The sequence below is a fragment of the Pleurodeles waltl genome, chromosome 1_2 (genome assembly GCF_031143425.1).
Source record: "Pleurodeles waltl isolate 20211129_DDA chromosome 1_2, aPleWal1.hap1.20221129, whole genome shotgun sequence".
In the NCBI taxonomy this organism is placed as follows: domain Eukaryota; kingdom Metazoa; phylum Chordata; class Amphibia; order Caudata; family Salamandridae; genus Pleurodeles; species Pleurodeles waltl.
Genome location: NC_090437.1, coordinates 200,481,707 through 200,495,339, shown reverse-complemented (window position 1 = coordinate 200,495,339; position 13,633 = coordinate 200,481,707).

Sequence of the window (13,633 nt, the reverse complement as noted above, 5' to 3'; positions counted from 1 at the left end):
GGTTGTTACCCAGAATCCTTTGCAAACCTCAAAATTTGGCAAAAAAAACACATGTTCCTCACATTTCTGTCGCAGAAAGTTCTGGAATCTGAGAGGAGCCACAAATTTCCTTCCACCCAGCGTTCCCCCACGTCTCCCGATAAAAGTAATACCTCACTTGTGTGGGTAGGCCTAGCGCCCGCGACAGGAAACGCCCCAAAGCGCAACGTGGACACATCCAAATTTTTAAAAGAAAACAGAGGTGTTTTTTGCAAAGTGCCTACCTGTAGATTTTGGCCTGTAGCTCAGCCGCCACCTAGGGAAACCTACCAAACCTGTGCATTTCTGAAAACTAGAGACCTAGGGGAATCCAAGATGGGGTGACTTGTGTGGCTCGGACCAGGTTGTTACCCAGAATCCTTTGCAAACCTCAAAATTTGGCTAAAAAAACACATGTTCCTCACATTCCTGTGGCAGAAAGTTCTGGAATCTGAGAGGAGCCACAAATTTCCTTCCACCCAGCGTTCCCCCATGTCTCCCGATAAAAATGATACCTCACTTGTGTGGGTAGGCCTAGCGCCCACAACAGGAAACGCCCCAAAGCGCAACATGGACAAATCCAAATTTTTTAAAGAAAACTGAGGTGTTTTTTGCAAAGTGCCTACCTGTATATTTTGGCCTGTAGCTCAGCCGGCACCTAGGGAAACCTACCAAACCTGTGCATTTCTGCAAACTAGAGATCTAGGGGAATCCAAGATGGTGTGACTTGTGTGGCTCGGACCAGGTTCTGTTACCTAGAATCCTTTGCAAACCTCAAAATTTGGCTTAAAAAACACATGTTTCTCACATTTCTGTGGCAGAAAGTTCTGGAATCTGAGAGGAGCCACAAATTTCCTTCCACCCAGCGTTCCCCCACGTCTCCCGATAAAAATAATACCTCACTTGTGTGGGTAGGCCTAGTGCCCGCGACAGGAAACGCCCCAAAGCGCAACGTGGACACATCCATTTTTTTTAAAGAAAACAGAGGTGTTTTTTGCAAAATGCCTACCTGTAGATTTGGTCTTGTAGCTCAGCCGGCACCTAGGGAAACCTACCAAACCTGTGCATTTCTGCAAACTAGAGATCTAGGGGAATCCAAGATGGTGTGACTTGTGTGGCTCGGACCAGGTTCTGTTACCTAGAATCCTTTGCAAACCTCAAAATTTGGCTTAAAAAACACATGTTTCTCACATTTCTGTGGCAGAAAGTTCTGGAATCTGAGAGGAGCCACAAATTTCCTTCCACCCAGCGTTCCCCCACGTCTCCCGATAAAAATAATACCTCACTTGTGTGGGTAGGCCTAGTGCCCGCGACAGGAAACGCCCCAAAGCGCAACGTGGACACATCCAAATTTTTGAAAAAAAACAGAGGTGTTTTTTGCAAAGTGCCTACCTGTAGATTTTGGCCTCTAGCTCAGCCGCCACCTAGGGAAACCTACCAAACCTGTGCATTTCTGAAAACTAGAGACCTAGGGGAATCCAAGATGGGGTGACTTGTGTGGCTCGGACCAGGTTCTGTTACCCAGAATCCTTTGCAAACCTCAAAATTTGGCTAATAAAACACATGTTCCTCACATTTCTGTGGCAGAAAGATCTGGAATCTGAGAGGAGCCACAAATTTCCTTCCACCCAGCGTTTCCCCACGTCTCCCGATAAAAATGATACCTCACTTGTGTGGGTAGGCCTAGCGCCCGCGATAGAAAAGGCCCAAAGCGCAACGTGGACACATCCCAATTTTTAAAAGAAAACAGAGGTGTTTTTTGCAAAGTGCCTACCTGTAGATTTTGGCCTGTAGCTCAGCCGCCACCTAGGGAAACCTACCAAACCTGTGCATTTCTGAAAACTAGAGACCTAGGGGAATCCAAGATGGGGTGACTTGTGTGGCTCGGACCAGGTTGTTACCCAGAATCCTTTGCAAACCTCAAAATTTGGCAAAAAAAACACATGTTCCTCACATTTCTGTCACAGAAAGTTCTGGAATCTGAGAGGAGCCACAAATTTCCTTCCACCCAGCGTTCCCCCACGTCTCCCGATAAAAATAATACCTCACTTGTGTGGGTAGGCCTAGCGCCCGCGACAGGAAACGCCCCAAAGCGCAACGTGGACACATCCAAATTTTTAAAAGAAAACAGAGGTGTTTTTTGCAAAGTGCCTACCTGTAGATTTTGGCCTGTAGCTCAGCCGCCACCTAGGGAAACCTACCAAACCTGTGCATTTCTGAAAACTAGAGACCTAGGGGAATCCAAGATGGGGTGACTTGTGTGGCTCGGACCAGGTTGTTACCCAGAATCCTTTGCAAACCTCAAAATTTGGCTAAAAAAACACATGTTCCTCACATTCCTGTGGCAGAAAGTTCTGGAATCTGAGAGGAGCCACAAATTTCCTTCCACCCAGCGTTCCCCCATGTCTCCCGATAAAAATGATACCTCACTTGTGTGGGTAGGCCTAGCGCCCACAACAGGAAACGCCCCAAAGCGCAACATGGACAAATCCAAATTTTTTAAAGAAAACTGAGGTGTTTTTTGCAAAGTGCCTACCTGTATATTTTGGCCTGTAGCTCAGCCGGCACCTAGGGAAACCTACCAAACCTGTGCATTTCTGCAAACTAGAGATCTAGGGGAATACAAGATGGGGTGACTTGTGTGGCTCGGACCAGGTTCTGTTACTCAGAATCCTTTGCAAACCTCAAAATTTGGCTAAAAAAACACATGTTCCTCACATTTCTGTGGCAGAAAGTTCTGGAATCTGAGAGGAGCCACAAATTTCCTTCCACCCAGCGTTCCCCCAAATCTCCTGATAAAAATGATACCTCACTTGTGTGGGTAGGCCTAGCGCCCGCGTCAGGAAACGCCCCAAAGGGCAAAGTCGACACATCCATTTTTTTTAAAGAAAACAGAGGTGTTTTTTGCAAAATGCCTACCTGTAGATTTGGTCTTGTAGCTCAGCCGGCACCTAGGGAAACCTACCAAACCTGTGCATTTCTGCAAACTAGAGATCTAGGGGAATCCAAGATGGTGTGACTTGTGTGGCTCGGACCAGGTTCTGTTACCTAGAATCCTTTGCAAACCTCAAAATTTGGCTTAAAAAACACATGTTTCTCACATTTCTGTGGCAGAAAGTTCTGGAATCTGAGAGGAGCCACAAATTTCCTTCCACCCAGCGTTCCCCCACGTCTCCCGATAAAAATAATACCTCACTTGTGTGGGTAGGCCTAGTGCCCGCGACAGGAAACGCCCCAAAGCGCAACGTGGACACATCCAAATTTTTGAAAAAAAACAGAGGTGTTTTTTGCAAAGTGCCTACCTGTAGATTTTGGCCTCTAGCTCAGCCGCCACCTAGGGAAACCTACCAAACCTGTGCATTTCTGAAAACTAGAGACCTAGGGGAATCCAAGATGGGGTGACTTGTGTGGCTAGGACCAGGTTCTATTACCCAGAATCCTTTGCAAACCTCAAAATTTGGCTAAAAAAACATATGTTCCTCACATTTCTGTGGCAGAAAGTTCTGGAATCTGAGAGTAGCCACAAATTTCCTTCCACCCAGCGTTCCCCCAAATCTACTGATAAAAATGATACCTCACTTGTGTGGGTAGGCCTAGCGCCCGCGACAGGAAACACCCCAAAGCGCAACGTGGACACATCCATTTTTTTTAAAGAAAACAGAGGTGTTTTTTGCAAAGTGCCTACCTGTAGATTTTGGCTTGTAGCTCAGCCGCCACCTAGGGAAACCTACCAAACCTGTGCATTTCTGAAAACTAGAGACCTAGGGGAATCCAAGATGGGGTGACTTGTGTGGCTAGGACCAGGTTCTATTGCCCAGAATCCTTTGCAAACCTCAAAATTTGGCTAAAAAAACACATGTTCCTCACATTCCTGTGGCAGAAAGTTCTGGAATCTGAGAGGAGCCACAAATTTCCTTCCACCCAGCGTTCCCCCAAATCTCCTGATAAAAATGATACCTCACTTGTGTGGGTAGGCCTAGCGCCCGCGTCAGGAAACGCCCCAAAGGGCAAAGTCGACACATCCATTTTTTTTAAAGAAAACAGAGGTGTTTTTTGCAAAATGCCTACCTGTAGATTTGGTCTTGTAGCTCAGCCGGCACCTAGGGAAACCTACCAAACCTGTGCATTTCTGCAAACTAGAGATCTAGGGGAATCCAAGATGGTGTGACTTGTGTGGCTCGGACCAGGTTCTGTTACCTAGAATCCTTTGCAAACCTCAAAATTTGGCTTAAAAAACACATGTTTCTCACATTTCTGTGGCAGAAAGTTCTGGAATCTGAGAGGAGCCACAAATTTCCTTCCACCCAGCGTTCCCCCACGTCTCCCGATAAAAATAATACCTCACTTGTGTGGGTAGGCCTAGTGCCCGCGACAGGAAACGCCCCAAAGCGCAACGTGGACACATCCAAATTTTTGAAAAAAAACAGAGGTGTTTTTTGCAAAGTGCCTACCTGTAGATTTTGGCCTCTAGCTCAGCCGCCACCTAGGGAAACCTACCAAACCTGTGCATTTCTGAAAACTAGAGACCTAGGGGAATCCAAGATGGGGTGACTTGTGTGGCTAGGACCAGGTTCTATTACCCAGAATCCTTTGCAAACCTCAAAATTTGGCTAAAAAAACATATGTTCCTCACATTTCTGTGGCAGAAAGTTCTGGAATCTGAGAGTAGCCACAAATTTCCTTCCACCCAGCGTTCCCCCAAATCTACTGATAAAAATGATACCTCACTTGTGTGGGTAGGCCTAGCGCCCGCGACAGGAAACACCCCAAAGCGCAACGTGGACACATCCATTTTTTTTAAAGAAAACAGAGGTGTTTTTTGCAAAGTGCCTACCTGTAGATTTTGGCTTGTAGCTCAGCCGCCACCTAGGGAAACCTACCAAACCTGTGCATTTCTGAAAACTAGAGACCTAGGGGAATCCAAGATGGGGTGACTTGTGTGGCTAGGACCAGGTTCTATTGCCCAGAATCCTTTGCAAACCTCAAAATTTGGCTAAAAAAACACATGTTCCTCACATTCCTGTGGCAGAAAGTTCTGGAATCTGAGAGGAGCCACAAATTTCCTTCCACCCAGCGTTCCCCCACGTCTCCCGATAAAAATGATACCTCACTTGTGTGGGTAGGCCTAGCGCCCACAACAGGAAAGGCCCCAAAGCACAACATGGACAAATCCAAATTTTTTAAAGAAAACTGAGGTGTTTTTTGCAAAGTGCCTACCTGTATATTTTGGCCTGTAGCTCAGCCGGCACCTAGGGAAACCTACCAAACCTGTGCATTTCTGCAAACTAGAGATCTAGGGGAATCCAAGATGGGGTGACTTGTGTGGCTCGGACCAGGTTCTGTTACTCAGAATCCTTTGCAAACCTCAAAATTTGGCTAAAAAAACACATGTTCCTCACATTTCTGTGGCAGAAAGTTCTGGAATCTGAGAGTAGCCACAAATTTCCTTCCACCCAGCGTTCCCCCAAATCTCCTGATAAAAATGATACCTCACTTGTGTGGGTAGGCCTAGCGCCCGCGTCAGGAAACGCCCCAAAGGGCAAAGTCGACACATCCATTTTTTTTAAAGAAAACAGAGGTGTTTTTTGCAAAATGCCTACCTGTAGATTTTGGCCTCTAGCTCAGCCGCCACCTAGGGAAACCTACCAAACCTGTGCATTTCTGAAAACTAGAGACCTAGGGGAATCCAAGATGGGGTGACTTGTGTGGCTAGGACCAGGTTCTATTACCCAGAATCCTTTGCAAACCTCAAAATTTGGCTAAAAAAACATATGTTCCTCACATTTCTGTGGCAGAAAGTTCTGGAATCTGAGAGTAGCCACAAATTTCCTTCCACCCAGCGTTCCCCCAAATCTACTGATAAAAATGATACCTCACTTGTGTGGGTAGGCCTAGCGCCCGCGACAGGAAACGCCCCAAAGCGCAACGTGGACACATCCATTTTTTTTAAAGAAAACAGAGGTGTTTTTTGCAAAGTGCCTACCTGTAGATTTTGGCTTGTAGCTCAGCCGCCACCTAGGGAAACCTACCAAACCTGTGCATTTCTGAAAACTAGAGACCTAGGGGAATCCAGGATGGTGTGACTTGTGTGGCTCGGACCAGGTTCTGTTACCCAGAATCCTTTGCAAACCTCAAAATTTGGCTAAAAAAACACATGTTTCGCACATTTCTGTGGCAGAAAGTTCTGAAATCTGAGAGGAGCCACAAATTTCCTTCCACCCAGCGTTCCCCCACGTCTCCCGATAAAAATAATACCTCACTTGTGTGGGTAGGCCTAGCGCCCGCGACAGGAAACACCCCAAAGCGCAACGTGGACACATCCAAATTTTTTTTAAAAAACAGAGGTGTTTTTTGCAAAGTGCCTACCTGTAGATTTTGGCCTATAGCTCAGCCGCCACCTAGGGAAACCTACCAAACCTGTGCATTTCTGAAAACTAGAGACCTAGGGGAATCCAAGATGGGGTGACTTGTGTGGCTAGGACCAGGTTCTATTGCCCAGAATCCTTTGCAAACCTCAAAATTTGGCTAAAAAAACACATGTTCCTCACATTTCTGTCGCAGAAAGTTCTGGAATCTGAGAGGAGCCACAAATTTCCTTCCACCCAGCGTTCCCCCACGTCTCCCGATAAAAATAATACCTCACTTGTGTGGGTAGGCCTAGCGCCCGCGACAGGAAACGCCCCAAAGCGCAACGTGGACACATCCAAATTTTTTAAAAAAAACAGAGGTGTTTTTTGCAAAGTGCCTACCTGTAGATTTTGGCCTGTAGTTCCCCCAAATCTCCTGATAAAAATGATACCTCACTTGTGTGGGTAGGCCTAGCGCCCGCGTCAGGAAACGCCCCAAAGGGCAAAGTCGACACATACATTTTTTTTAAAGAAAACAGAGGTGTTTTTTGCAAAATGCCTACCTGTAGATTTGGTCTTGTAGCTCAGCCGGCACCTAGGGAAACCTACCAAACCTGTGCATTTCTGCAAACTAGAGATCTAGGGGAATCCAAGATGGTGTGACTTGTGTGGCTCGGACCAGGTTCTGTTACCTAGAATCCTTTGCAAACCTCAAAATTTGGCTTAAAAAACACATGTTTCTCACATTTCTGTGGCAGAAAGTTCTGGAATCTGAGAGGAGCCACAAATTTCCTTCCACCCAGCGTTCCCCCACGTCTCCCGATAAAAATAATACCTCACTTGTGTGGGTAGGCCTAGTGCCCGCGACAGGAAACGCCCCAAAGCGCAACGTGGACACATCCAAATTTTTGAAAAAAAACAGAGGTGTTTTTTGCAAAGTGCCTACCTGTAGATTTTGGCCTGTAGCTCAGCCGCCACCTAGGGAAACCTACCAAACCTGTGCATTTCTAAAAACTAGAGACCTAGGGGAATCCAAGATGGGGTGACTTGTGTGGCTCGGACCAGGTTCTGTTACCCAGAATCCTTTGCAAACCTCAAAATTTTGCTAATAAAACACATGTTCCTCACATTTCTGTGGCAGAAAGATCTGGAATCTGAGAGGAGCCACAAATTTCCTTCCACCCAGCGTTTCCCCACGTCTCCCGATAAAAATAATACCTCACTTGTGTGGGAAGGCCTAGCGCCCGCGATAGAAAAGGCCCAAAGCGCAACGTGGACACATCCAAATTTTTAAAAGAAAACAGAGGTGTTTTTTGCAAAGTGCCTACCTGTAGATTTTGGCCTGTAGCTCAGCCGCCACCTAGGGAAACCTACCAAACCTGTGCATTTCTGAAAACTAGAGACCTAGGGGAATCCAAGATGGGGTGACTTGTGTGGCTAGGACCAGGTTCTGTTACCCAGAATCCTTTGCAAACCTCAAAATTTGGCTAAACAAACACATGTTCCTCACATTTCTGTGGCAGAAAGTTCTGGAATCTGAGAGTAGCCACAAATTTCCTTCCACCCAGCGTTCCCCCAAATCTACTGATAAAAATGATACCTCACTTGTGTGGGTAGGCCTAGCGCCCGCGACAGGAAACGCCCCAAAGCGCAACGTGGACACATCCATTTTTTTTAAAGAAAACAGAGGTGTTTTTTGCAAAATGCCTACCTGTAGGTTTGGTCTTGTAGCTCAGCCGCGACCTAGGGAAACATACCAAACCTGTGCATTTCTGAAATGTAGAGACCTAGGGGAATCCAAAATGGTGTGACTTGTGTGGCTCGGACTAGGTTCTGTTACCCAGAATCCTTTGCAAACCTCAAAATTTGGCTAAAAAAACACATGTTTCTCACATTTCTGTGGCAGAAAGTTCTGGAATCAGAGAGGAGCCACAAATTTCCTTCCACCCAGCGTTCCCCCACGTCTCCCGATAAAAATAATACCTCACTTGTGTGGGTAGGCCTAGCGCCCGCGACAGGAAACGCCCCAAAGCGCAACGTGGACACATCCAAATTTTTGAAAAAAACAAAGGTGTTTTTTGCAAAGTGCCTACCTGTAGATTTTGGCCTGTAGCTCAGCAGCCACCTAGGGAAACCTACCAAACCTGTGCATTTCTAAAAACTAGAGACCTAGGGGAATCCAAGATGGGGTGAATTGTGTGGCTCGGACCAGGTTCTGTTACCCAGAATCCTTTGCAAACCTCAAAATTTGGCGAATAAAACACATGTTCCTCACATTTCTGTGGCAGAAAGATCTGGAATCTGAGAGGAGCCACAAATTTCCTTCCACCCAGCGTTTCCCCACGTCTCCCGATAAAAATGATACCTCACTTGTGTGGGTAGGCCTAGCGCCCGCGATAGAAAAGGCCCAAAGCGCAACGTGGACACATCCAAATTTTTAAAAGAAAACAGAGGTGTTTTTTGCAAAGTGCCTACCTGTAGATTTTGGCCTGTAGCTCAGCCGCCACCTAGGGAAACCTACCAAACCTGTGCATTTCTGAAAACTAGAGACCTAGGGGAATCCAAGATGGGGTGACTTGTGTGGCTCGGACCAGGTTGTTACCCAGAATCCTTTGCAAACCTCAAAATTTGGCTAAAAAAACACATGTTCCTCACATTCCTGTGGCAGAAAGTTCTGGAATCTGAGAGGAGCCACAAATTTCCTTCCACACAGCGTTCCCCCACGTCTCCCGATAAAAATGATACCTCACTTGTGTGGGTAGGCCTAGCGCCCACAACAAGAAACGCCCCAAAGCGCAACATGGACAAATCCAAATTTTTTAAAGAAAACTGAGGTGTTTTTTGCAATGTGCCTACCTGTATATTTTGGCCTGTAGCTCAGCCGGCACCTAGGGAAACCTACCAAACCTGTGCATTTCTGCAAACTAGAGATCTAGGGGAATCCAAGATGGGGTGACTTGTGTGGCTCGGACCAGGTTCTGTTACTCAGAATCCTTTGCAAACCTCAAAATTTGGCTAAAAAAACACATGTTCCTCACATTTCTGTGGCAGAAAGTTCTGGAATCTGAGAGTAGCCACAAATTTCCTTCCACCCAGCGTTCCCCCAAATCTCCTGATAAAAATGATACCTCACTTGTGTGGGTAGGCCTAGCGCCCGCGTCAGGAAACGCCCCAAAGGGCAAAGTCGACACATCCATTTTTTTTAAAGAAAACAGAGGTGTTTTTTGCAAAATGCCTACCTGTAGATTTGGTCTTGTAGCTCAGCCGGCACCTAGGGAAACCTACCAAACCTGTGCATTTCTGCAAACTAGAGATCTAGGGGAATCCAAGATGGTGTGACTTGTGTGGCTCGGACCAGGTTCTGTTACCTAGAATCCTTTGCAAACCTCAAAATTTGGCTTAAAAAACACATGTTTCTCACATTTCTGTGGCAGAAAGTTCTGGAATCTGAGAGGAGCCACAAATTTCCTTCCACCCAGCGTTCCCCCACGTCTCCTGATAAAAATAATACCTCACTTGTGTGGGTAGGCCTAGTGCCCGCGACAGGAAACGCCCCAAAGCGCAACGTGGACACATCCAAATTTTTAAAAAAAACAGAGGTGTTTTTTGCAAAGTGCCTACCTGTAGATTTTGGCCTCTAGCTCAGCCGCCACCTAGGGAAACCTACCAAACCTGTGCATTTCTGAAAACTAGAGACCTAGGGGAATCCAAGATGGGGTGACTTGTGTGGCTAGGACCAGGTTCTATTACCCAGAATCCTTTGCAAACCTCAAAATTTGGCTAAAAAAACATATGTTCCTCACATTTCTGTGGCAGAAAGTTCTGGAATCTGAGAGTAGCCACAAATTTCCTTCCACCCAACGTTCCCCCAAATCTACTGATAAAAATGATACCTCACTTGTGTGGGTAGGCCTAGCGCCCGCGACAGGAAACGCCCCAAAGCGCAACGTGGACACATCCATTTTTTTTAAAGAAAACAGAGGTGTTTTTTGCAAAGTGCCTACCTGTAGATTTTGGCTTGTAGCTCAGCCGCCACCTAGGGAAACCTACCAAACCTGTGCATTTCTGAAAACTAGAGACCTAGGGGAATCCAAGATGGTGTGACTTGTGTGGCTCGGACCAGGTTCTGTTACCCAGAATCCTTTGCAAACCTCAAAATTTGGCTAAAAAACACATGTTTCGCACATTTCTGTGGCAGAAAGTTCTGAAATCTGAGAGGAGCCACAAATTTCCTTCCACCCAGCGTTCCCCCACGTCTCCCGATAACAATAATACCTCACTTGTGTGGGTAGGCCTAGCGCCCGCGACAGGAAACGCCCCAAAGCGCAACGTGGACACATCCAAATTTTTGAAAAAAAACAGAGGTGTTTTTTGCAAAGTGCCTACCTGTAGATTTTGGCCTATAGCTCAGCCGCCACCTAGGGAAACCTACCAAACCTGTGCATTTCTGAAAACTAGAGACCTAGGGGAATCCAAGATGGGGTGGCTTGTGTGGCTAGGACCAGGTTCTATTGCCCAGAATCCTTTGCAAACCTCAAAATTTGGCTAAAAAAACACATGTTCCTCACATTTCTGTCGCAGAAAGTTCTGGAATCTGAGAGGAGCCACAAATTTCCTTCCACCCAGCGTTCCCCCAAATCTACTGATAAAAATGATACCTCACTTGTGTGGGTAGGCCTAGCGCCCGCGACAGGAAACGCCCCAAAGCGCAACGTGGACACATCCATTTTTTTTAAAGAAAACAGAGGTGTTTTTTGCAAAGTGCCTACCTGTAGATTTTGGCCTGTAGCTCAGCCGGCACCTAGGGAAACCTACCAAACCTGTGCATTTCTAAAAACTAGAGACCTAGGGGAATCCAAGATGGGGTGACTTGTGTGGCTCGGACCAGGTTCTGTTACCCAGAATCCTTTGCAAACCTCAAAATTTGGCTAATAAAACACATGTTCCTCACATTTCTGTGGCAGAAAGATCTGGAATCTGAGAGGAGCCACAAATTTCCTTCCACTCAGCGTTTCCCCACGTCTCCCGATAAAAATGATACCTCACTTGTGTGGGTAGGCCTAGCGCCCGCGATAGAAAAGGCCCAAAGCGCAACGTGGACACATCCAAATTTTTAAAAGAAAACAGAGGTGTTTTTTGCAAAGTGCCTACCTGTAGATTTTAGCCTGTAGCTCAGCCGCCACCTAGGGAAACCTACCAAACCTGTGCATTTCTGAAACCTAGAGACCTAGGGGAATCCAAGATGGGGTGACTTGTGTGGCTCGGACCAGGTTGTTACCCAGAATCCTTGGCAAACCTCAAAAGTTGGCTAAAAAAACACATGTTCCTCACATTCCTGTGGCAGAAAGTTCTGGAATCTGAGAGGAGCCACAAATTTCCTTCCACCCAGCGTTCCCCCACGTCTCCCGATAAAAATGATACCTCACTTATGTGGGTAGGCCTAGCGCCCACAACAGGAAACGCCCCAAAGCGCAACATGGACAAATCCAAATTTTTTAAAGAAAACTGAGGTGTTTTTTGCAAAGTGCCTACCTGTATATTTTGGCCTGTAGCTCAGCCGGCACCTAGGGAAACCTACCAAACCTGTGCATTTCTGCAAACTAGAGATCTAGGGGAATCCAAGATGGGGTGACTTGTGTGGCTCGGACCAGGTTCTGTTACTCAGAATCCTTTGCAAACCTCAAAATTTGGCTAAAAAAACACATGTTCCTCACATTTCTGTCGCAGAAAGTTCTGGAATCTGAGAGGAGCCACAAATTTCCTTCCACCCAGCGTTCCCCCAAATCTCCTGATAAAAATGATACCTCACTTGTGTGGGTAGGCCTAGCGCCCGCGACAGGAAACGCCCCAAAGCGCAACGTGGACACATCCATTTTTTTTAAAGAAAACAGATGTGTTTTTTGCAAAATGCCTACCTGTAGATTTGGTCTTGTAGCTCAGCCGCCACCTAGGGAAACCTACCAAACCTGTGCATTTCTGAAATCTAGAGACCTAGGGGAATCCAAGATGGTGTGACTTGTGTGGCTCGGACTAGGTTCTGTTACCCAGAATCCTTTGCAAACCTCAAAATTTGGCTAAAAAAACACATGTTTCTCACATTTCTGTGGCAGAAAGTTCTGGAATCAGAGAGGAGCCACAAATTTCCTTCCACCCAGCGTTCCCCCACGTCTCCCGATAAAAATAATACCTCACTTGTGTGGGTAGGCCTAGCGCCCGCGACAGGAAACGCCCCAAAGTGCAACGTGGACACATCCAAATTTTTGAAAAAAACAGAGGTGTTTTTTGCAAAGTGCCTACCTGTAGATTTTGGCCTGTAGCTCAGCCGCCACCTAGGGAAACCTACCAAACCTGTGCATTTCTAAAAACTATAGACCTAGGGGAATCCAAGATGGGGTGACTTGTGTGGCTCGGACCAGGTTCTGTTACCCAGAATCCTTTGCAAACCTCAAAATTTGGCTAATAAAACACATGTTCCTCACATTTCTGTGGCAGAAAGATCTGGAATCTGAGAGGAGCCACAAATTTCCTTCCACCCAGCGTTTCCCCACGTCTCCCGATAAAAATGATACCTCACTTGTGTGGGTAGGCCTAGCGCCCGCGATAGAAAAGGCCCAAAGCGCAACGTGGACACATCCAAATTTTTAAAAGAAAACAGAGGTGTTTTTTGCAAAGTGCCTACCTGTAGATTTTGGCCTGTAGCTCAGCCGCCACCTAGGGAAACCTACCAAACCTGTGCATTTCTGAAAACTAGAGACCTAGGGGAATCCAAGATGGGGTGACTTGTGTGGCTCGGACCAGGTTGTTACCCAGAATCCTTGGCAAACCTCAAAAGTTGGCTAAAAAAACACATGTTCCTCACATTCCTGTGGCAGAAAGTTCTGGAATCTGAGAGGAGCCACAAATTTCCTTCAACCCAGCGTTCCCCCACGTCTCCCGATAAAAATGATACCTCACTTGTGTGGGTAGGCCTAGCGCCCACAACAGGAAACGCCCCAAAGCGCAACATGGACAATTCCAAATTTTTTAAAGAAAACTGAGGTGTTTTTTGCAAAGTGCCTACCTGTATATTTTGGCCTGTAGCTCAGCCGGCACCTAGGGAAACCTACCAAACCTGTGCATTTCTGCAAACTAGAGATCTAGGGGAATCCAAGATGGGGTGACTTGTGTGGCTCGGACCATGTTCTGTTACCCAGAATCCTTTGCAAACCTCAAAATTTGGCTAATAAAACACATGTTCCTCACATTTCTGTGGCAGAAAGATCTGGAAT